General features: G+C 38.9%; 1 protein-coding gene across 5 annotated transcripts in view; it reads right to left on the bottom strand.

The window, feature by feature from the left end:
• Positions 1–398: 398 nt before the first annotated feature.
• The window catches only part of METTL25 (methyltransferase like 25), a 155,980-nt gene continuing 134,606 nt past the window's right edge, over positions 399–21,772 (bottom strand). For 2 of the 5 annotated variants that reach the window (XR_009265499.1, XR_009265498.1), the window contains 3 exons: positions 8,897–9,000; positions 7,303–7,391; positions 399–1,930 (listed from right to left, as the gene is read on the bottom strand). The gene's annotated coding sequence lies outside the window, so the exon portion shown is untranslated. Of the gene's footprint in view, positions 1,931–7,302; positions 7,392–8,896; positions 9,004–21,772 lie in introns of all 5 variants that reach the window. The other 3 variants (XR_009265496.1, XR_009265497.1, XR_009265500.1) reach the window with 2 other exon arrangements.

The following is a 21,772-nucleotide window of genomic DNA, read 5'->3' on the forward strand; positions in this document are numbered from 1 at the left end:
ACAGTCCTGCTGCTCAAAGCTTCAAAGGACACAAGTGAGGGCAGAAAGATTCCTAAATATTTTATTCATAAAATAAATATCTTAATAAAATGTATGAATATGTAATAAGAAATATATTTAAACTTTAGGAATTTGTCACTGAATTAAAACAGATAGGTCATCACTACTGGACAACGTTCAACTTTGCTTTTTGTCTGCTTTTAATTTTTTAAAAACAGTTTTGTGTCTTTTTGTGGTATCTTCAAATATATACCAGTGAAAATGATTATACTTTGTTTCCAAATTCTGTAAAGCACGACTTTATACTCATTTCTGTCCCTTCACCAGAGTGACAACATTGTGATAGGCTTCTCTTTTGCTGTATAGAACAGAAGCATTAATGAGGTAGATTAAACATGTCAGCATGTAAAAATAAATTTAATAGGTCTGCTTTCAGGCAAGATGTAGTAGGTCATGGCAAGCCAACACATTGCAAAACCACAAAAAGGCAAATAAACTACAAAACACATATTTTTAATGATATCAGAAAGTAAGGAAATAGCATAAACAAAAATTCCAGAGAAAGGAGAACCACTTTCCGAAATACGCTGGCAATGGTTGGCCATCATTTAGGTTAAGGTTTGAGAACTGTTCTCGAATGAAGCAGAGAGCTCCCGCTGGGAAAAAGAGATCCCAGAAAATGTTTTAGCTTTCTTCTGGGCTAGAGTAATCAAAAGGAAACGTGATGGGTCTCAGTGATAGATGGTTACGGTGGAACATTAGAAATGCAAGTACAGAGTCTGGACTTGGGCCAAATGACATTTTGATATGGTTGAGATCTCAAGAATCAGGACACACTGATCCAACTGATACAGGTTCTATACAGAAACAAAGCCAGATGTAGATTCAAGGCAGCTAATTACTCCCACCTCACCACCTCCTATGACCCCAGCAGCCAACCCTGTCCCCCTTCCACCTCTGTACAAGCACCAACTCCTGTGTCAAATGTTCCAGCAAATGGAAACCATCAGAGGAGTACCCCCAGGTTCAGTGGTGATGGTACTGTGTGAGTAAAGAGCGCGGGGGTCCTTCCCAGAGACAGAAGGGATCTCAGATGGAAGAGGCACAGGATGAGCTCATCTATGGATTGGCCACTGGGTGCTCAGAAGAAGTCCCATGCTCCATGAGGAAAATGTCTGCTAGTTGTCAATATGACTCCATCCCAGATGACATTAAGAACTGATTCCTGTGTGGGACCTTCAATCTTCTGGATTAAGAAGGTATGACAGTTCTTTTTTCTCTTTCATTAAAGATGAATTCAGGATATTTGCCTTGAGGGAGCCAGAATCTTTAATTTATATACAGGGTTGCATTAAAGAATAACAGTAGCAGCTCCCTGCTGAAAATTATGCAGAGGTAACGGGAGAGCCGAGCTGCACGTAGACATTCAAAAGTGGAATCTTGTCTTGATGGATTCAGTCACTGTTTCTCTTTTCCTTTTTTTAATTTGTCTTTAAACTCCACTATTTTCCGCTTCATTCCAACATGGATTGTTCTAAGAAGGCATGAAGGGAATGTCAAATTTTACTTTCTTGGTGTGCTTCATTTGTCACCGTAAAAGAGCAACTCAAACCTGATCAGCAGAAGGATTTGCTCCTGGGCCCGTTAATTATAGTGAAATTGTAGAATTAATACTGAATGTTATGACCTCAGAAAATATTCCATTCTCTTTATTTCACCCTCATCTCAATGTGTAATTGGCCATATTTTAACAGTTCTAGGTTTATTTATTGAAACAAAGAAGATATATGTCACATGATGTGATCTCTAAACCACTTCGGCTTGGTCTATTTGTCAGTCAAGGCACGTGGTGTCTAGAATTGCTTCTGGTCTCTCAGGTCTCTCACATGTTCGGTGGTGAAGTATTTAGATTTATATCATGTTCTTGACACTACAATAAAAGAGGCCACATTTGGATGAACTGCAAAGTGCAATAAAGGGCTCAGAAAACCAAAATGATCTTCAGGAACATTGCCATTATATAGGAAGAGAGTATAGTATATATTTTTATTTTGTTGTGGTTTCGTGATTTGCATGCTGAGTTCTCATAAATGAAAAAAAATGGTACGTTCTAAAAAAGCTGTTGAAGTGGCCTAGTTTTATGTGCATCGCATTGTATTGTTTAGTGAAGGGTTCAATTTGAATTTTGGTATAAGCAATTAATAGGATATTGGGGCCATTTTAGGAGTTAACTTGTGGCCAGTTTTTCCAGTTACAAGGAAGCATTTCACTTATACATTTTTATTCTTATAAAAGATTCTAGTAAAGGAAGATAAAACACCAAACATCAATGAGTAAGTATTATTTTAGCAAATTTAATTTTTAGATGTGCTATTACTTCACATATATAAAACAGATGGTATATAAGAATGTAATATATTTAAACATAAATCCACTTAGAAGTATTACCTAGATTTATCAATTTTTATAGCATCTTTCTCACATGGGTCACCTAGAAAGTCTACAATAAACAGTAGATGCCATATATTACAAAATAATATTAGTTGCAGATAATGTATAATTTTTAGAATTAGTCAATCTTTCACACGGCTTTAGGTTCTTCTGTTACTTCCTTTTATAACACCCTGTTTATCTCTATCATTTTATTTGTTATATTATAATAATTGATTAATTGTGTAATTTTTGTTATAGTGCCTTTCCTACTATGTTCTGAAGCTGGAACTAGGTTTTCTTCACTATGCTTTGCTTAATATTTAGCTTTGCTTAAAACATGGATGTGCTCAATAAAGATGTGGTTAATGAATCAAGGACTGAAAGACATACAGCCTGTTGCCTGCTTTGTGTAGCCATCAAGTTAAGAACGCTTGTTTTTTCCTTCTATCTTTAAATGGACCTATTTTTCAAATGTTTTTTAAGTACCTAAATAGCAACCTCAGTTTTGCTTGCTGGCCCATAAATTCTAAAATATTTACTATTTGGGTCTTTAAGAAAAAAGTTTCCTGACTTTGATTTGGATCAGCTCTGTCCAGTAGAATAGTAGTGATGGAAATATCGCATATCTGTGATCTCCCGCAGGATAGCCACAGACCACATATGGCTACTGACCACATGAAATTTGTCTCGTGTGACCAAGAAACTGAAAATTTTAGTTTTATTTCATTTTAACTAATTTAAATAATGCCATGTGGCTAGTGGTTCCTGTATTAGCAGCAGATCTAGTTATATGAAAGAACAGACCTCCTGTAAATAGAATAAATACTTACTTGGAGATCAAGCATATCTTTGGAAAAAATGAAAAATATTTGAAGTTAGTTTGGTCTTTCTGGCAAAATAACTGAATAAAAATATAAAGTAAATTATCGCCATTCATTAAAACAACTATTATTATGACGATACGTTGAAAAGGCCCAAAGGTAAAAATTAACTCATTTAATTTGACGGTTACATACAAACTCATTTAAAATAAGTGGTGGTTCTACATTCTATGAACTGTGAATGAAAATAAGTTACTTTGGATAAGGCAGATAATGTTAATGTTCTATCAACAAGTGAATGAAGGACATTGCTTTTATGAAGATTTTGAAGCTTCTCCTTGCTTTTTTTTGAAAGGCACATCACTTACAAAGAAATTCTTGAAATACATAGAATCCTATTAAAGCAAAATGTTCTATAGCACAGCAGGAAAACATTAGAGCACATAAACAAGTAAAAACACGATATAATCTAACAGAATCCTCAAACAGTATTAAAATGGGTATTAAAGTGGTCAGAGAGGTAAAGATTCAATTTGTAAAGTAAGTTTAAACACCCACATTCACATGTGATTTCAAGTCTTTAAGTTGAGAAGCACTTATAAGGAAATCTGAAATATGTGCTATTTAGCATTAAAATTGTTTGCTATTATCATAACATTTAAAGTAAGTTTAAAAATTTCAAAATTAGAATATATTTCCTTTTCTTGCTTATACTCTTTTGTACATGTCTATGTATGAAACAATATCTCCCTGAGTAAAACTACTTTGGCTGCCCTCTTTTATTTCAAGTGATTTTATCATTAGGGAAAAATTTGAAATCATGGTGGACAAATAATCCCTTAATGCTTTTCCTGCCTAGCAAGTAATTTGTCAAAGCAATTCGGTTTCCAAATAGCGTACAAACTCAATAAGATAGTGAGCCAATGCATCTGTTCCTGTCTGTAGAGTATGCACAAATGCCTTTCATTTGGGGGGAAAATCCTAAAACTGAATTCTCTGAAAGGACAATTTAGCTCTAGTCACAAAATATCATTTATAATTTCTCTCTGATAAAACTTTAGAATTTTTTTAAAGCCAAGTTTTATTGACATACAGTTTACATGCAGCAATATCCACCCTTTATAAGTATACTGTTTAATGAATTTGACAAACATAGAAATTGTGTATTCACTACCCAAATTAACATGTGGGATATTTTCAGCACCCCAGAAAGTTCCCTTATACCTCTTTGTCGACAATCCCTTTCTTTTACCCACAGCCCATTGGCAAGAAGTGATCAATCTATTTTCTGTTTCTATAGTTTTGACTTTTCTAGAATATCATGTAAATGGAACCATACAGAATGCAGTCTATCGTGTCTGGCATATTTCACTTAGTCACCCAGTGTAATGCTTTTGAAGTTCATCCATGTTGTTGCATGCATGTGTAATTCACTGCTTGTTGTTAAGTATCCCATTGTATGAATATATCATAATATTTTTATCCATTCTGCTGGTGATAGACATTCAGCTACATGAATGAAGCAACTATTAACATTTGCTGTGTGGGCATATGTTTTCATTTCTCTTGGGTAAATACCTATGAGTGGAATTGTTGGGTCATATGGGAAGTGTATGTTTAACTTTATAAAAAACTACCAAACTGTTCTCCAAAATAACTGTATCATTTGCCTTTGTATGAACAATTTTTAGAGCTCTAGTTGTTGTACGTGGTCTCTAACAGTATTATCAACCCTTTTAATCATTTGAATGTTTGTATAGTGGTATCTCCTTGTGCTTTTAATTAATATTTTCTTGATTAATGATGTTGAGTGTTTTTACATACGGACATTGCCATTTGCACATCTTCCTTGGTGAAATAGGTGTTCAAAGCTTTTGCCTTTCCATCTACTAAGCTTTTTGTGTAATTATTTATGTATTCTGCATACAAGCTCTTTATCAGGTAGGAGCTTTGCAAATTTTGCTTGTTTGTTTTACCAATCTGTGTCCTATCTTTTCATTTCCTAACAGTGTCTTTTGAAGAGCAGACATTTTAAGTTTGATGAAGTCCAATTTGTAAAATTTTCACTATGGTTCCAGTTTTTCATACCTAAGAAATCTTTCCTTAACAAAAGATCACAAATATTTTTTCCTATGTTTTCTTCTTGTGTTTTTTTTTACATTCAGGTCAAAGATCCATTTCAAGTAACTTCTTATATGTGATATGTGGTGAGGGTTAAGCTTTTTGGATATCCAATTGTTTGCAATGCTTGTTGAAAAAAGTATTTAAACCCATTGAATTGCTTTGGCCCCTTTGTCAAAAGTCAACTGACTGAACAGGTGTGGGTCGATTTCTGAACTCACTAGGTCTGCGTCATTCATCTATATAAGTATCTTTAAACAAATACCACCCTGCTGTTATTACTGTAGTTTTATAGTAAGCCTTATAAACTGTTACATTTTATGTAAAGTGAATATTCATATCCTTCATAAGCGTAAGCACCTCTGAAACAGCTGTGTACTATATAGTGTAGGTAGAGGCCTGCACTGATTTGAGATGAAAGAATTGCTATTCTTGGTTGTTACTTTAGGTGTTCTGTTTTCCTGTGTTCCACAGACAGGGGTTTACTGAACTCACGAAATCCACGAATTCAGGGCATCCATGATCTTGCCTCTTGGAGAAAATGTATTTCTTTATTTTCACTCATCACTAACTGAAATTCAGTGTTCCCACAAATGTGGACAACAAACCTCAGGGGTACTGCAGTATCTGCACCTCTTGCCAATAGAAGGTACATATATTTTCATGTCACATTGCTGTTATGGCCGATATCTTCAAATATTGTTTGATGAGGGAGCATAAGGAAAGTTGACAATCTGCAAACCGCCCCTCCCCCCCCCCCCAGGTGGGCTATGTGTGATATTCCTCCAGCACTCCTGGCTGCCTAAGAACAAAGGAAAGGGGAAAAACAAATGGCTAACTGATAGAAATCGTAGTCCTGCAAGACCTAAGTCTCCCCTCCATATGATGTGGGAAACAAAGCCAGAAGGAAATGGCAGATAGAACTAAATTTCCTTATAACCTGCAGTCCACTGACATATACTTGAGGCTAGCAGAGTAAAATATTTCTCCAGGAACTCCCTACTGTCCTTAGTGCTAATGTTTTGCTAGAGGGAAAAACAACCCTGGCTTCACAGTAGGTAGGCCTCCAATATCCTGTGAGTCTTTAGCATATGAAAATCTCACTGGAAACTCGCCCCAGACTTTACCTCCCTGAGCTCCCTAGTATATAACCAATGTCTCTTCATGGTCCTGGGGCATGCCCATAGGTCCGTCCCTGTGCTTCAATAAAATCACCTTTTTGCATCAAATACTTCTTTAAGAATTCTTTCTTGGCCTTCGGCTGGCCCCACAAACCCCACTATCACCCCAAAAACCTCATCACTGTTGACATCTATTGTTACTTAAAAATTATAGTTTTTAGAACTTCCACTTGACCTTGTTATTCTATGAGTTAATAAACACATATTACTAAATTATAATTTTAACAAGTTCTTTCGGTAATGATCTCAATATAATTGGTTTCCTTTGTCATATTATGTATTTTACTACGTCTTTAAAAGAGAATGCTTGAGAAGGGGCCCAAAGACATTTCCAGATTGGCAAAGGGCTCCATGGCACAGAAATGGTGTAGATTTGCCTTCTGTATTCCTATTTCACAGACCTATTACTTGGGTTGTCTCCCATTTAAAGTGTCTTTATTGCTTCAGTTTAGAATATTGCTGTATTACCAGTCCTGCCTTATTTCATCTTATATTATATAAAAGTATAATATAACATAATTTAATATACTATTTCACCTTATTAAGAAAGGTTCAATAAACCTTTATTAAACATGTGAGATTAGACAATGCTCCAGGTCAGAATCTGGAGATTCAAAGGTATATCACACGGTTCCTCCCTTTGAGGAACTTAGGTTGTACTAGGCAGATAATAAAGCAGGCATTGCAATTTACAATCTGTGTGCTCCAATGAGCATACATGGGAGCGACCTAGATGATGTTCTTACCCTTCACTTGGGTGGCGGTGGAGGTGTGGGCAGAATATCAGCAAATGTTTCCCACAGGAACTGACACACACATTATTCTCTGAGGAAACCTGGAGAATAAGAAAGCAGGAACTAGAATGTGAAGAGACTATTTCACACAGGAAATGTGAGCAAGCATCCAGCTCAACTCTGTCTGGAGCCCTGGGACAGAACAGCCAAGGGAAGAATTATGCATTGCCTACCCTTTTCTCCCTTAGGATGTGTCAAGGAAGACAATCATTTTCACAATGTAGAAGCCAAAGCAGCTTCCCACTCTTGATTGGAATATTCAGCTTGTGTGTCTATTCGACAGGCAAAAGTTCTTTCTCTCAGGTCCTTTTCCCCCCAGAAGCTGTCAAGTGCTGAGCCCTTGGCCAATGGAGCCCTTTTTGCAAGGACCCCTCCCTATTTCCTGTGCCTTCTACAGTGTGTCCTCCCCAGGCTGTCTTAGTGTGCCTCCCAAGTTTTAGCCAGTTTCCTTCAGTCCTAGACAGGTAGGTGGCACTGAGACAGAATGGGCAAAGGGTAGAGACACCTGAGACTAGACTCATAGCCCAGGGGACCCCACTCTAGAGCAGCCAGGTCCTCTCCCATCCTGGATTGAATGAGTCATTTATTACATCTTAAACAGAGATTGTTACTAAGAGACATTCCTATTTAAACTGTCCTCAAGCATTTCCTCAAGCCGGGCAGCAGCAGGGGCTGCTTAGCTAATTAGGGACTAATTGACTCTTTAGCACAGTTCTCAGCTGTGACAGCGTGTTTCCTGCCTCTTTCTGCCAGGGTACTGGGACCATTCCCTGTGATGGGCTCCATTTTCACCTTATCAGGTCTAAATGGAGCAATTTCCAGCCTCATATCCTTGATATTCTCAAGGATAGGAATGTAGACATAAAATCTTTGTATGTATATTTTTTTAAATGTTTATTTATTTTTGAGGGACAGCGTGAGCAGAGGAGGGGCAGGGAAAGAGGGAGGCACAGAATCCTAGGCTCTGAGCTGAGGCACAGAGCCTGACTTGGGGCTAGAACTCACAAACTGCAAGATCATGACCTGAGCTGAAGTTGGTGCTTAATTAACTGACTGAGCCACCCAGGCGTCCCCCAAATCTTTATATTTTTGAGGGCTTCTGTTTAATCTGGGAAAATGCTGCATTTTTCTTAGTTATCATTATGGGAACCTTTGAGAGGTTTCTGCTTCCAATTACTTGAGGTGACATTACACTTTCTGAAGAAGAGGATGGTGCACTTTCTTGCTCAGTGTAGGAGAGGTTTTTGTTTTTTGCTTGTTTGGTAGGCATTTTTTTTTTTAATTTTTTTTTTCAACGTTTTTTATTTATTTTTGGGACAGAGAGAGACAGAGCATGAACGGGGGAGGGGCAGAGAGAGAGGGAGACACAGAATCGGAAGCAGGCTCCAGGCTCCGAGCCATCAGCCCAGAGCCTGACGCGGGGCTCAAACCCACGGACCGCGAGATCGTGACCTGGCCGAAGTCGGACGCTTAACCGACTGCGCCACCCAGGCGCCCCTGGTAGGCATTTTTAATTATGACCATAAAATTTCGTGACTTCACTTACCTGGCATTAGTCTCTTCTGTCAGAGGATAGGCCAGTTTTATCCCATGGAGGATCAGTGTATTCATTTCCTCCCTTTCCTCCACAGCATCTTCTGAACGTGTTCACTGCTAGGCATAGGACAAACAGCAAAAATGATATATTTTCTGCCCCTCCAGATTAAGTAGAGGAATACAAACATTTTAACAGTGTCATAAAGTCATATACATCTGGTCAGAGTATAGTTGGGACATAATAAAAAAAGATAGTGATTTATATGTGGAGGCAGGATCATAAATATTGAAGGATGACTTAGGAAAGTGTTGACTGGAAGAGAAAGGGATGTTAGCCTTCCTGGAAGAGGGATAGGTGAGAGAAGAGTCCAGACAGAGGCAACACTTGAGATGTTGTTGGAGTCACAAAAAGTCCGGATACCTTGAAACTGTGGTTGGATGGAGTTCGGCAGAATATTATATTGATGAAGTAACCAGGAAAAGCATCATGGAAGATTTTGATGCCATGCTAAAGAGTTTGGATTTTCCTTTAATACAATGGGAAGGCCACAGAAGAGTTACAGGCAGGGGTAGGAGTTTAACACCAAGAAAACCAGGAGGGCAGTTATGAGGCCCTGAACTTAGTAGCAGCAGGACTGGAAAGGAGAAGCAGTGAAGAGAAGTAGAAGAGGATGCATGAAAATGACTTAATGTCCAAATGGATTGGAAGGAGAGAGAAGTCTAGGGTGATTTTGGTTTTCAGCTGCAAGTTTCCTTCACTGAAAAGCAGTATCAGAGGAAAAGTGGGTTTGACAGGAAAGTTTTAATTTTAGATGTGTTGATTTTGAGGTGGGGAACAGCAATGTCCATTAGGCAGTTGGGTAAACGTGGCCAAAAGCTTGGGAGAGAGATTCAGGAGAGAGAGCTAGCCTAGAAATTAAGATCTGAGTGAGCATCATCAGATACAGGCAGTTTTGGAAGCCATGACCATGTTTCTTTGAAAGTGTGTAGATTGAAAAAGGTCCAAGGTCAGAGTCCTCAAAGGGAAAACAACAACAACAACAACAAAACCCTAATACTTAAAGAACAAATAGAGAATAGTCTTCAAAGAATGGGGGAGAGAATAAATAGTGGAAGGAGAAAACTCTAGAGAAGCTGTTGGTTTCCAGGAAGGAAGGTCTTGGAGGTCAGAAGTTCCCTCCACCTGCCTGAATCTTACAGCTCATTACTCTCTGTATTGGCTTTATCTCTTCTCTCTCAGGATCTTTTCCTCTGCTCATTCATAGTTTCTAACTCTTATAATTTTGGCCTCACGTGGTCAAACATTGCCTCCAGAATCTCTTTATACATCATGACCTATTAGCTCCTATGCCAAAATGACAAAGTGTTTTTTATTTCACATTCCTGAGAAGAAGAGAATCTGATAGGTCTGACTCTTCTTTTTGAGCCAGGTCACATCAGGGATCTAAGCTGCCTTAACCAGGTGTGTACCCCCACTCCTATCACCTGTGGTCTTTGATATAAAATACGGCTGCCCAGTCTCACCCCTTTGGCTAAAGATATGGGGTGATGAGTAAAAAAAATGTCAGGTTGAATGACATCTGTAGTTTAAGAAAGTTTAAATAAAGGTGGTAGTTTTCCACAATGGCAGATACCATAGCATGGTCAAGAAAGAATCCTTTGATGGGGTACCTTGGTGGCTTAGTCAGTTGGGCAACTGACTTTGGCTCAGGTCACGATCTCACAGTTCGTGGGTTTGAGCCCTGTGTCTGGCTCTGTGCTGACAGCTTGGTCAGAACTTAGAGCCTGCTTCAGATTCTGTGTCTCCTTCTCTCTCTGCCCCTCCCGCTTGTGCTCTGTCTGTCTCTGTCTCTCAAAGATAAATAAATGTCAAAAAAAAAAAAAAAAAAAAAAGAGTCCTTTGGATCTGATGATATGGATGCCAGCTAGGCACTGGCCAGTTGCTGGGATGGTGGAGAGGCCTCTGGCTGCTGTGAGTTGGTAATAAATGAAGGCATAAAGTGGAGACATGGAGTTGTGGCTTCCCATCAACGAGGATCTTAACCTCAAACTTTGTAATATAAAGGCAAGGAAGGGGAGGTTGATGATATTGATACAAGACACAGAGTCTAGTGGTAGTTGTCCTTGTTTTCCTCTTCTCAAACATATATTTTATTGTTTTAGGTATTTGCCCTTGTTCTGGAGTAGAACAGTGGGTCTGGACTTATGGGCACAGAGAAAAGAACTACCCTTAGAAAAAGAAAGGATCTCTTTATTTTTTATTATTTTTATTTTTATTTTAGAAAATATCTCTATTTTTAAAAATTTTTTAATCTTTATTTATTTTAGAGACAGAGCACAAGCAGGGGAGAGGCAGAGAGAGGAGGAGACACAGAATCCAAAGAAAGCTCCAGGCTCTGAGCTGTCAGCATGGAGCCGGACATGGGGCTCGAACCCATGAAGATCATGAGAACCCACGAGATCATGACCTGAGCTGAAGTCGGTTGTTTAACCAAATGAGCCACCCAGGCGCCCCTAGAACAGATCTCTTTAAATTTTTTTTTAATGTTTATTCATTTTTGAGAGACAGAGAGAGACAGAGAGTGAGCAGGGGAGGGGCAGAGAGAAAGAGTGGAAGACACAGCTTCCAGGCTCTGAGCTGTCAGCACAGAGCCTGATGCGAGGCTTGAGCTCACAAGCTGTGAGATCATGACCTGAGCCAAAGTCAGATACCCAAATGACTGAACCACCCAGGCACCCCTAGAAAGGATCTCTTTAAATGAGACTGTGGGAAGAAGGGCAGGAGAAGCATTGTGGGTGATTTGTAGGAAATGTAAAAGGTTGGCAAAGGGCATTGAAGTCTACTCTGCAAAGTCTCTCTCTCTTCACTCCTGCTCATCTCATGTCCTCCCTATGAGGTAATTGATAATCTAATGTTCCTGCAGATACTGAGATCTCCCTAAGGGATCCCACAGAAAATCAAAGGTAGGGTAACTGTCCTAGTCCTTTTAAGACTGAGTAGGCTCTGCTGTTGAGTGCAGCTCACCAGGGAAAGCCAGGCTACTGGCAGACCTGCTTCACAGCACAGCTTGTTCTGGAATGATCCGTGATGCTGTTTACTGGGGTTTCTGCCAGCTCTGCCAGCAGGCTGGGGCAGTCCACCCAGTCCACCCAGTCACTTAGCCGTGACTATGGTGACAGGGCCACTTAAAAGATATCTTAGAAATCATCAACTCTAACTCATAACATAAATAAGGGAACAGACCTGGAGAGGTGAAGTGACTTGCACAGGGTCATATACCCTGTGCCAAAACCAAGAACAGAACAGGCTTTCTAATTCAAGGCCCAATGTTACTTATTTAAAAAAATTTTTTTTTGAGTCTTATCATTCTCCTACTGTTTTTTTTTTTTTTTTTTTAAACATCCTGCCTATATCCATTATATTCTCATAACCAGGGTCTTGCCTTTGAGTTAGAATGACAAGCCAGTATCCAAATCTGTCAGATTCCGGTCTGCATTGGGCTATCCTGGCATAAGACCTCTACTGGGCAATCAGAACATAGGATCTAAAGCAAACCTTATTTATCCAACACAACCTTTATACACTTCTTAACTAAATGAATAAACCCTTGTAGTGGCTAAAAGTTTATAGTCATGAGATTCCTCCCTGTCCCTGGAGAAAGGGAGCAGGGATATAATGAAACAGTACTGAACTTGGGGGTCAGGAAACCTGGGTCACCTTGGGGAAATCATTTACATGTCTTTGAATTCCACTGTAGAGTGGGAATGTTTTATTTACAATGATACAGGCATGCTAATATACTGTGGAAACTTAGAGGAAGGAAAAATTAAGCCTGCTAAGGTCACTTGGGGGAAGAGCTCCAAAGAAAGTGACATTTGAGATGGGTCGTGAAATGTGAGTACAGCTCACTTGACATGAGGTAATTAGCATACACAGAAAGTCACCATCAGAGGCCTCTTTTGGCCTTTGTTTGAATTGCCAAAAACTTGGAACTACATGCCTTCACCTTGTCACCTGGACAAGACATATGTACCTCCAATCAGCTAGTCCCATCATGCTCTTACATCTATACTGCTGTGTTCTTTCTCCTTCCCACTCATTTTCCCACCATTGCTGTCATTTTCTATTGAGGCCTTCTGGAAATCCTTCTTTAGAGAAAACCAACTACCCTATGCCATAATCTTTTTCACCATATACCACCTTCCCCTAAGCTTATTAACATTTATCTATTGTCAATTGATGTTATTTTCCTAGATAAATTCTCTGAATAAATTTTTCCCCACCAGTACTCTTCTCTCTCTAGATATTCTTCCTCAGTAACCACTGGAATGCTCAACTTAGACAACCATGTATGGATCTTGAGCTCTAACTTTCCTATGGGTTCTAGATTGTATATTGGCTATATGTATCCTTTGGGTGTTGCACAGACATAGCATATCCAGAATTGAATAATAATCATCTTAATTCTCAGGCAACCCTAGACTTTCTTCCCTAGTAAATGGCTGTACTACTCAGCTAGTCACCCAAACTAGAAATCTGGGGGGAGGTAAAGGGTGAGTATTCTAGACTTCATTCTCTCCCTCACCTAAAATACACAATGAGTAACCAAGTCATGATAATTTTACCTCATTGAATTATTATTATTTTCTATTCCATTTCTACTTTTGCCTTAATTCAGGCATTATCAGTTTTCATTTAGGTTTCTGAAATGGGCTCCTAACTGCTGTCCCAGCCTTTAGCCTGGTTCTACTTCAATCCATCCTCTAGTCTATAACCAGAGTGATTTTTCTAAAATAGAAATATCATCACATCACTCTCTTCTTAAACTCCCTCAATGAATCCTTATGTTGTGAGAGGAAATGTACCTCTTTAGCCTGGCATTCAAGGTCTTCTATATCTAGGATCCTGTCACCCTCTTTGGTCTTATCTCCATACTCACCATTCACATTGATCTACTTTCAGGCCCCTATGGAGCCATGCTGTCTCATGTTTTTGAAATAATTATTGCTAATCCTTATTGAAAGGTTACTATTTATAAAGATCTCTATTAATTGATCTATTCCTTCTCACAACCCCAAGTGGTCAGTTACTGTTTTTCCCCCAGTTGACAGATGGAAAAAAATGAGGCACAAATCAGTTAAGCACCCTAACCAAGGTCACAGCTAGTGAGGGACACAACTAGAATTTGAACTCAGTCTCTCTCTAGAATCCATTCTTTTAACTACTACATATAGCACTACCACACTGCCCCTACTTCGGGAAGACCTTTCTTTTTTCACTTTGCTTACCTCACACTTACTCCTCATTCATTTAATCTGGCTTCTCCTCCCATCAAAATGCTGAAAAATCTCTCACAAAAAATATCAATGAACTCCAAAGGAAATTTTTCCATTCTTTTTTTACTTGATCTCTCAAAATTCAGCCATTGGTCACTCCATAGGCCCTGAAATATCTTCTGTGGTTCATGTGATGATATATTCTTCATCTGATTTATCTCTGAATATGCTTTCTTAGCCTCCTTTGTTGCTCATTCTTTATAGAATCTTCATACTGGAGTCATTAAAACTCAGTCCTAGCTTCCCCATATTTTTCTCCCTGTGCTTTTTGCACTGAGTAGTCTCATCCATGTCCTAGCTTTAATTTCCATCTATATGTTGATGACTTCTTATATTCATGCTTCTCTTTGTTCTCTACAGACCCTTACAGACCAATGCTTCTTTAACACTGCCTGAACTTCTCAAATTACTCTATACTCAATATATTCAAAATGGAATTGTCAGTTTTCTCCCAAATATTACTCTTCAGTGTACCTTAGCACCACCTTTCATCTAGTCAGATGGTCTAGACAACTGTTACAGCCCATCAACCAAAAAGCATAGGAAAAAAACCTGTAGTCCAAGTTAGATTTATTTCACTTACTGCAGCCGAGGGAATGCACTCCAGAGGAATTGTAGGCTGACTCTGTAGAGTTTTTAGGAGCTTCTTACAGGATTTAGGCCTGTATTGTATGGTTATAGACAGGATTGAAAACCATGGGGTCCAGTTTTGAATTGGAGGTTGTAAAAAAGCTAGGGAAATTCAATTACTGGTTTTGCTTTTTTTTTTTTAATTGGGGGCTTTTTTTTAAATTGGGCTGAGGGTGGTCACTGATGAAGAAGTAGCTGTTAGTTACATATGAGAAGAGAGGTGTTTGAGAAGGGCCTTGTCTCTTGTTCTAGACATGCCACTGAGTGAATATTGTCCATAATTGTCATTTATTTTATATTTTAACATCTCTGAGTTTTAGCTAGATAATTTTGGGGAAAGTGAATTGAACTCTCAGCTTTAATTTTCCAGTATAAAACATAAAGGAATTATCTATTATTATTTCAGATAGAAAATTCAAAATTACCTTACATATAATTTTAGTTGCACACCTATTTTCCTTCACTTTAATACTGAACATTTTCTAAGAAAAAAACCTATATATTATGCTAGCCATTTACAAAAAGAGTTCCATCTGATTGGCAGACTATGATACCTACCCACTGAGAGGCAGAGCAACCAAAAGATCATCAATTGCTTGAGGTCTACAGGGTTATGCATCCACCAGTATCTTACTCTACTCAAGAGGAAATGAAAAAATGGATGGAAGACCAACACAGAAGACCCTCAAGTGATCAAACGGTAAGACAGTAGCTGCAGTGATTAAGAGGTTAGAGTCACAAGCCAGAATGCCTGGATTTGAATCCTGACTTCACCATACCATGGCTTTCTTCCTGCCTCCTCCTACATGGAGCAAGTGGCTTGACCTCTGTTTCTGAATTTTGTCTTTAGTAAAGCAGCAGAAATAATATAGTCCCTTCCTCTTAGGATTATTGTAGGGACTGAATAAGTTAGAACAGCACCTAGTGTGACACAGGCACTCAATAAATATTTACTTGGCATTATTATTATAACCCATCATGTCGTTTTGGAGTTTAAAAAACCTTTTAAAAATTGAGTAGTTGCCAAGGACACTCTGTATGAATGGTATGTATGTGTGTAAGAGAAATATAATTTCGGAGTCACCTCCAAAATTTTTTAAACAGATCTGGCCACTCAAGAAGACTCCTTCACAGAGAGCTGCTCAGATGCCAGCACATTTGAGAATAGTGAGTCTGGAATTATGTTAACATATTGGAACCTTCCATGGAGACTGGGATGGTGAAAGAGCAATTTGAATAGTAGACTTTCAAAACTGTCAAAGAAATTGATGATGTATTCCTGCTTGCCAGGAAGGGGCTTATGCAACACCTTTGGACTGAATATGAGGCCAATAAAAATGGAACTTCTGGGGAGATTCAATGAAATCTATAACTGAAGTGGCCCCATTCTTCTCTTCCTGTCAAGCTGGCCATTTTGACATCTATTAACTAATACATGTAAGTGGGGTAAATATTTTTTTGATTATGACATCTGTTTAAGTTGGCCTTCTGTGTCTAGTCATACTTTCAGTTAAACTATATGCTGTTAGCATTTACTAGATTAGAATTGTTTTTTGGGGGCATAGAAAAAGTTTGCAACAAAGATTAAATTATAGGTTATTTTTTATAATCATATGGAGTATATAAAAATGTTCTTTGCATTTATTTTTACATTTTGTGACTGGCCATTTGGGCATTTTTGGAGTGTATGTTTGAATTAAGTTTATTGGCATATTTATATAGAAGACTTGTTATCTCAATTGATTTCTGTCAAGTCATTAGTAGATTGCATACATTTCCTTGTAGTTTATGTAAAAATATATAGGCTGAGACTATTCAAGAGGTTAGAAACAACCTAAAGGTCTATCAATAAAATAATGGGTAAACAATATATCTCATTAGGATGGACTTTTATGAAGTCATTAAAATGCTCATTTGAAGGCAGTGTAGAGTCATGGGAAAATGTTTCCTATATAATATTAAGTAAAAGAGGCAAAATACAGAAGGCTATGTTGACTGTTAAGGCAAATACAAACAATGCATGCATTTGGACCAACCGAAAATAACTACTTGCTAGTGGGAATATAAGTAATTTAAATGTATTTCTTCACTTTTTTTCAACAAAAAAAGAAAATGTAAAGAGCTTTACATGGCATTACCAAATTATTCAAGGGCCAAATTCCTCACTCATTTTTCATGGATTTGTAAAAATGACAGCTTGTATGTTAAGGAGATTTGAACTTCAGCCCAAGAACCTGACTTGTTTGCCTCGATAGATTTACTGTATCTTGACTTTCTTCATAAATTCTGTGCAAATTCCAATGCCAGGTGGTTTGCTATCTTTATTAATATGAAAAGATCTCATGGGTGAAAAGATACCATAATCAGAGATAAACAGGAGAAGCACAGCATATGGTGTAGAAAGTCCACCAAAAGAGATGAAGGCCTTTTGAAAAGTTGTTCATAATTGCTATATATATTTTTTAGAAGTTAGAGTTTTCTGGGAGATATCTAGATAATACAGAACATTTTCACATTATTAAAATTTACTTCCACATTAAATCCTTTACATTATAATTAAAACATATTGCCATAGTCAATTGTGAGAAATGGTTGGAAAAAAACCCCACCATTCAAACCCAAAATTTATTAACAAGTCCTCTTGGAGTAATGCCTGTTAAATAAAGAATGTCAGCTGAAGGTAGAGGGGGTTTGTGAGATTCTGGTTTCCCTTGCATTTATTCTTTGGCAGTGACTGAAGAAGGGGGGATCTAACCTTCTTAGATACAGACTTCTTGAGTATAAGCCAAGATGTTGGTCCATTTAGGGCAAAGCTGTTGCATACCCTTAGGATTTGCATGCTCCCCAACTTGGGAATGGAATGCAGCAGACACTAACAAAGCCTGGCAGGGTCTTCCATATTCTTGGGCATAAAACCATCCCAGAAGAACCATTTTAAGACTGACTTCTCAAATGTGAAACACTTGGGAATCTCCTTAAAATACCCATTCTAATTGAGTAGGTTTGGGATAGGGACTGAGCTCCTGCATTTTAACAAGCTGCCAGATGATGTTGATGCTGTTGGTCCATGGATTGTATTTTTGAGTAGCAAGCTCTAAACTCAGTTTACTTGAGAAAAATAAGTGATGCGGGACATTTCCTGCTTAATCTTTGCTTCCCATATATTATCTGTAACTGGAAACTAATCCTTGGACAAGGAAGTATGCCATTGGAGTGGACTCCAGTTTTTATCACTCCAGTGTCCAGAAACAGAAGTATTGGTAACTAAGAAATACATCATGTACCTCTTATGTTGAAGTCTTATGCATTGTTCTGTGCTCACCAGCTTTTGGAATGTTATGCCTTAACATTATGATGTGTAGACATCTGTATGGTTGACTACTTTTGAAATTTTGCTTTGGAATTTTCAAAGTTATTTATAAAAGATTTCTTTATAAAACCCCTTCTCTGGGTGACTCAGTCAGCTGAGCGTCCAACTCTTGATTTAGGCTCAGGTCATGATCTCATGGTTTGTAAGTTTGAGCTCTGCATCTGGCTCTGCACTGATAGTGCAGAGCCTGCTTGTGATTCTTTCTCTCGTCTCTGTCTATCCTTCCTCTGTTGCTCTTTCTCCAAAATAAAAAAAAGAAACATTAGACTGAGGAATTAAGGTGGCGGAGAAGTAAGGGGACTGGGATTTCCCTCGTCCCTCAAACACAGCTGTATTGAGATCAGAATACTGGGTGTTCCAAACCCAGGAAATCCATTTGTGGAGTGACAGAAAAATCTCCACAGGCAGATGGAGACAGCTTGGTGGCACAGAGGTACATGTATGCAAACTGGGAGAGGTAAAATATCGTGGGCACAGAGGGGAGGGATCCCCTTCTGTAGAGAGACAAAAGGGAGAGAAAGAAAAGCTGTAGATTGTGGTATTTTGTTAAGATCAGAGAAAAACCTCTCTGGACCATGGACTGGGGAATGAGAAATATGGAGAGTGCCAGTCTCTACTTTGTAAACAGCCTTAGCAGTGGAAGAACGGAGTCTTGTCTTTTCTTTTTTCTTTTCTCTTCTCTTTTTTTTCCTTTCCTTTCTTTCATTTTTTAAATGCTTATTTATTTTGGAGAGAGAAAGAGAGAGAGACAGAGAAAGAACGAGTGGGGGAGGGGAAAAGAGAGAAGGGGACAGAGGATCTGAAGCAGGCTCTGCACTGACAGCCCAATGTAGGGTTTGAACTCACAAAATGTGAGATCATGACTTGAGCCGAAGTCAGACACTTAACCAACTGAGCCACCCAGGTGCCCACTAAAGATCAGAGTTTTCAAAAAAGTGTGATTTTCTCCAAACTGGGGGTGGCGGTAGGCACACACCTGGTGGGGAGGGGAGCCAGCCCTGGGGCTCATGGTGATCTCAGGGGCGCACTGGAAGAGAACAGTCCCCTTCCTTGAGTACTGTGGGTAAAGGGTATATTGCTTCCCAAGGATAAAAGACCCTACAGGTGCCAGCCATATCAGCAGGGTAGAGTGGTGCTACCCCAGAACTGGGTCCATGTGGTTCAGGATCCTTTAAGACGTCAGGTTTTGAATTCTAGCTCAGTGCCTAGGAGGCGTGAAAGACTGTGGAGCAAGGCAAGCTGACTGCTTGTGCTACTCTGTAAAGGCTGCCTGAACAGCATAGTCTGAGACACTTGGTCCAGGGAGAAGAGACTGAGATGTCCCCATATATCTCCCCATCACCAACATGGTGGAGAGTCCGCAAACAAGATAGCAGCCCCCAGTGGAGGTGGGACCTACTTACACCAAACCCTGCCCCTCCATGCCTGGCAACTGCTTATCTACTAGAGCAGGACTGACACTATAAGAACCAGAGGGCCTCTCCTCCAGACCAGCACAGCCACGGGTCCCAGACACCAACAGACAACTGTCCTGTGGTTTTGTATATTAGTCTGTTGCTCTTTTTTTTCTTCCTCTCTCTTCTCTTTTCTTTCCTTCTCTTTTCTTTTTCTTTCTACCCTCTTCTTTTTTTTCCTTTGGAAAAAAAGTTTCTGATTTGATTTTTGGTCAATTCTTATTATGTATATATGTATTAATATATACATTTATATATATATTAATTTCCTTTCGTTGTCTGTTTAATCAGGCATTTTTACTCTATTCTTTTTATACCTTTTCTATATTTTCTTCTTTGTTTTCCTTTCTCTCTCTCTGGATTAAGCCTTATAGTTTCTTTGATTCTTTGCTTGGTCTTTTTTTCACCCCTTTCATTTTCCTCTTTCTTTGGGATCAGGTCCCCTGCCCTTTCCTTTCTTCTGGGGTTACTTCAATGAACAAATGAAAGTACACCTGGTGGAAGGTATAAATAATTCACCACCACAAGTAAGGAGGAGCTTTGTAGAAGACTGACCAGTGGATAGAGCAGCCAAATACGCACGAACAGAGTGCACACAACACACTCCAAAATCACTTCCTGAAGTGCCAGGCCCTAGACAGTGTATGACCCCTTTTTAATATAGTAGTTTTTGCAGGTGCAGGACACATAACAAGCTATTAAAACACATCAAAGACAGAAACCTAGCCAAAATGATGAAATAGAAGAATTCTCCTCAAAAGAAATTCCAGGAAGAAATGACAGCCAGAGAATTGCTCAAAACAGATATAAACAATATATCTGAACAAGAATTTAGAATAACAGTCATAAGACTAATAGCTGGGATTGAAAAAAGCATAGAAGACGCAGAGAATATATTGCTGTAGAGATCAAAGACCTAGCAAACAGTCATGATGAATTAGGAAATGCTATAAATGAGATGCAAAATAAACTAGATGCAGTGACAGCGAGGATGAAAGAAGCAGAGGAGAGACTAGGTGAAATACATGATAAAATTATGGAAAATGATGAAGCTGAAACAAAGAGGGCAAGGAAATTACTAGACCACAAGGGTCTAAGTGATTCAATGAAATGAAATAATATTGGTTATCACAGGAGTTCCAGAAAAAAGAAGAAGAGAGAGAAAGCTGCAGAAGGTTTATTTGAACAAATTAGAGCTGAGAACTTCCCTAATCTGGGGAAGGAAACAGGAATCCAAGTCCAAGAGGCACAGAGAACTCCCTTCAAAATCAACAAAAACAGGTCAACACCATGATATATCATAGTAAAAGTGGCAAAATACAAAGATAAAGAGAGAATTCTGAAAGCAGCTAGGGACAAATGGGCCTTAACCTACAAGAGTAGACTCAGAAGGGTGGTGGGAGATCTGTCCACTGAAACTTGGCAGGACAGAAGGGAGAGACAGGAAATATTCAATGTGCTGAATAGGAAAAATATGCAGCCAAGAATCCTTTATCCAGCAAGGCTGCCATTAAGAATAGAAGGAGAGGGGCGCCTGGGTGGCGCAGTCGGTTAAGCGTCCGACTTCAGCCAGGTCACGATCTCGTGGTCCGTGAGTTCGAGCCCCGCGTCCAGCTCTGGGCTGATGGCTCGGAGCCTGGAGCCTGTTTCCGATTCTGTGTCTCCCTCTCTCTCTGCCCCTCCCCCGTTCATGCTCTGTCTCTCTCTGTCCCAAAAATAAATTAAAAACGTTGAAAAAAAAAATTAAAAAAAAAAAAAAAAGAATAGAAGGAGAGATAAAGCCTTTCCCAAACAAAAACTAAAGGAGTTCATGACCACTAAACCAGCCCTGCAGGAGATTCTAAGGGGGGCTCTGTGAGTAGAGGGCAGCAAAGACTACAAAGGACCAGAGTCACCACCATAGGCATGAAACCTACAGATAACACAATGACACTAAATCCATATCTTTCAATAATCACTCTGAATATAAATGGATTAAATGCCCCAATCAATAGACATAGGGTATCAGAATGGATAAAAAACCCAAGATCCATCTATATGCTGTTTACAAGAGATTCATTTTAGACCTGAGAACCCTTTCAGATTGAAAGTGAGG

This window comes from Neofelis nebulosa, chromosome 8, assembly GCF_028018385.1.
Source record: "Neofelis nebulosa isolate mNeoNeb1 chromosome 8, mNeoNeb1.pri, whole genome shotgun sequence".
Taxonomy (NCBI): Eukaryota; Metazoa; Chordata; class Mammalia; order Carnivora; family Felidae; genus Neofelis; species Neofelis nebulosa.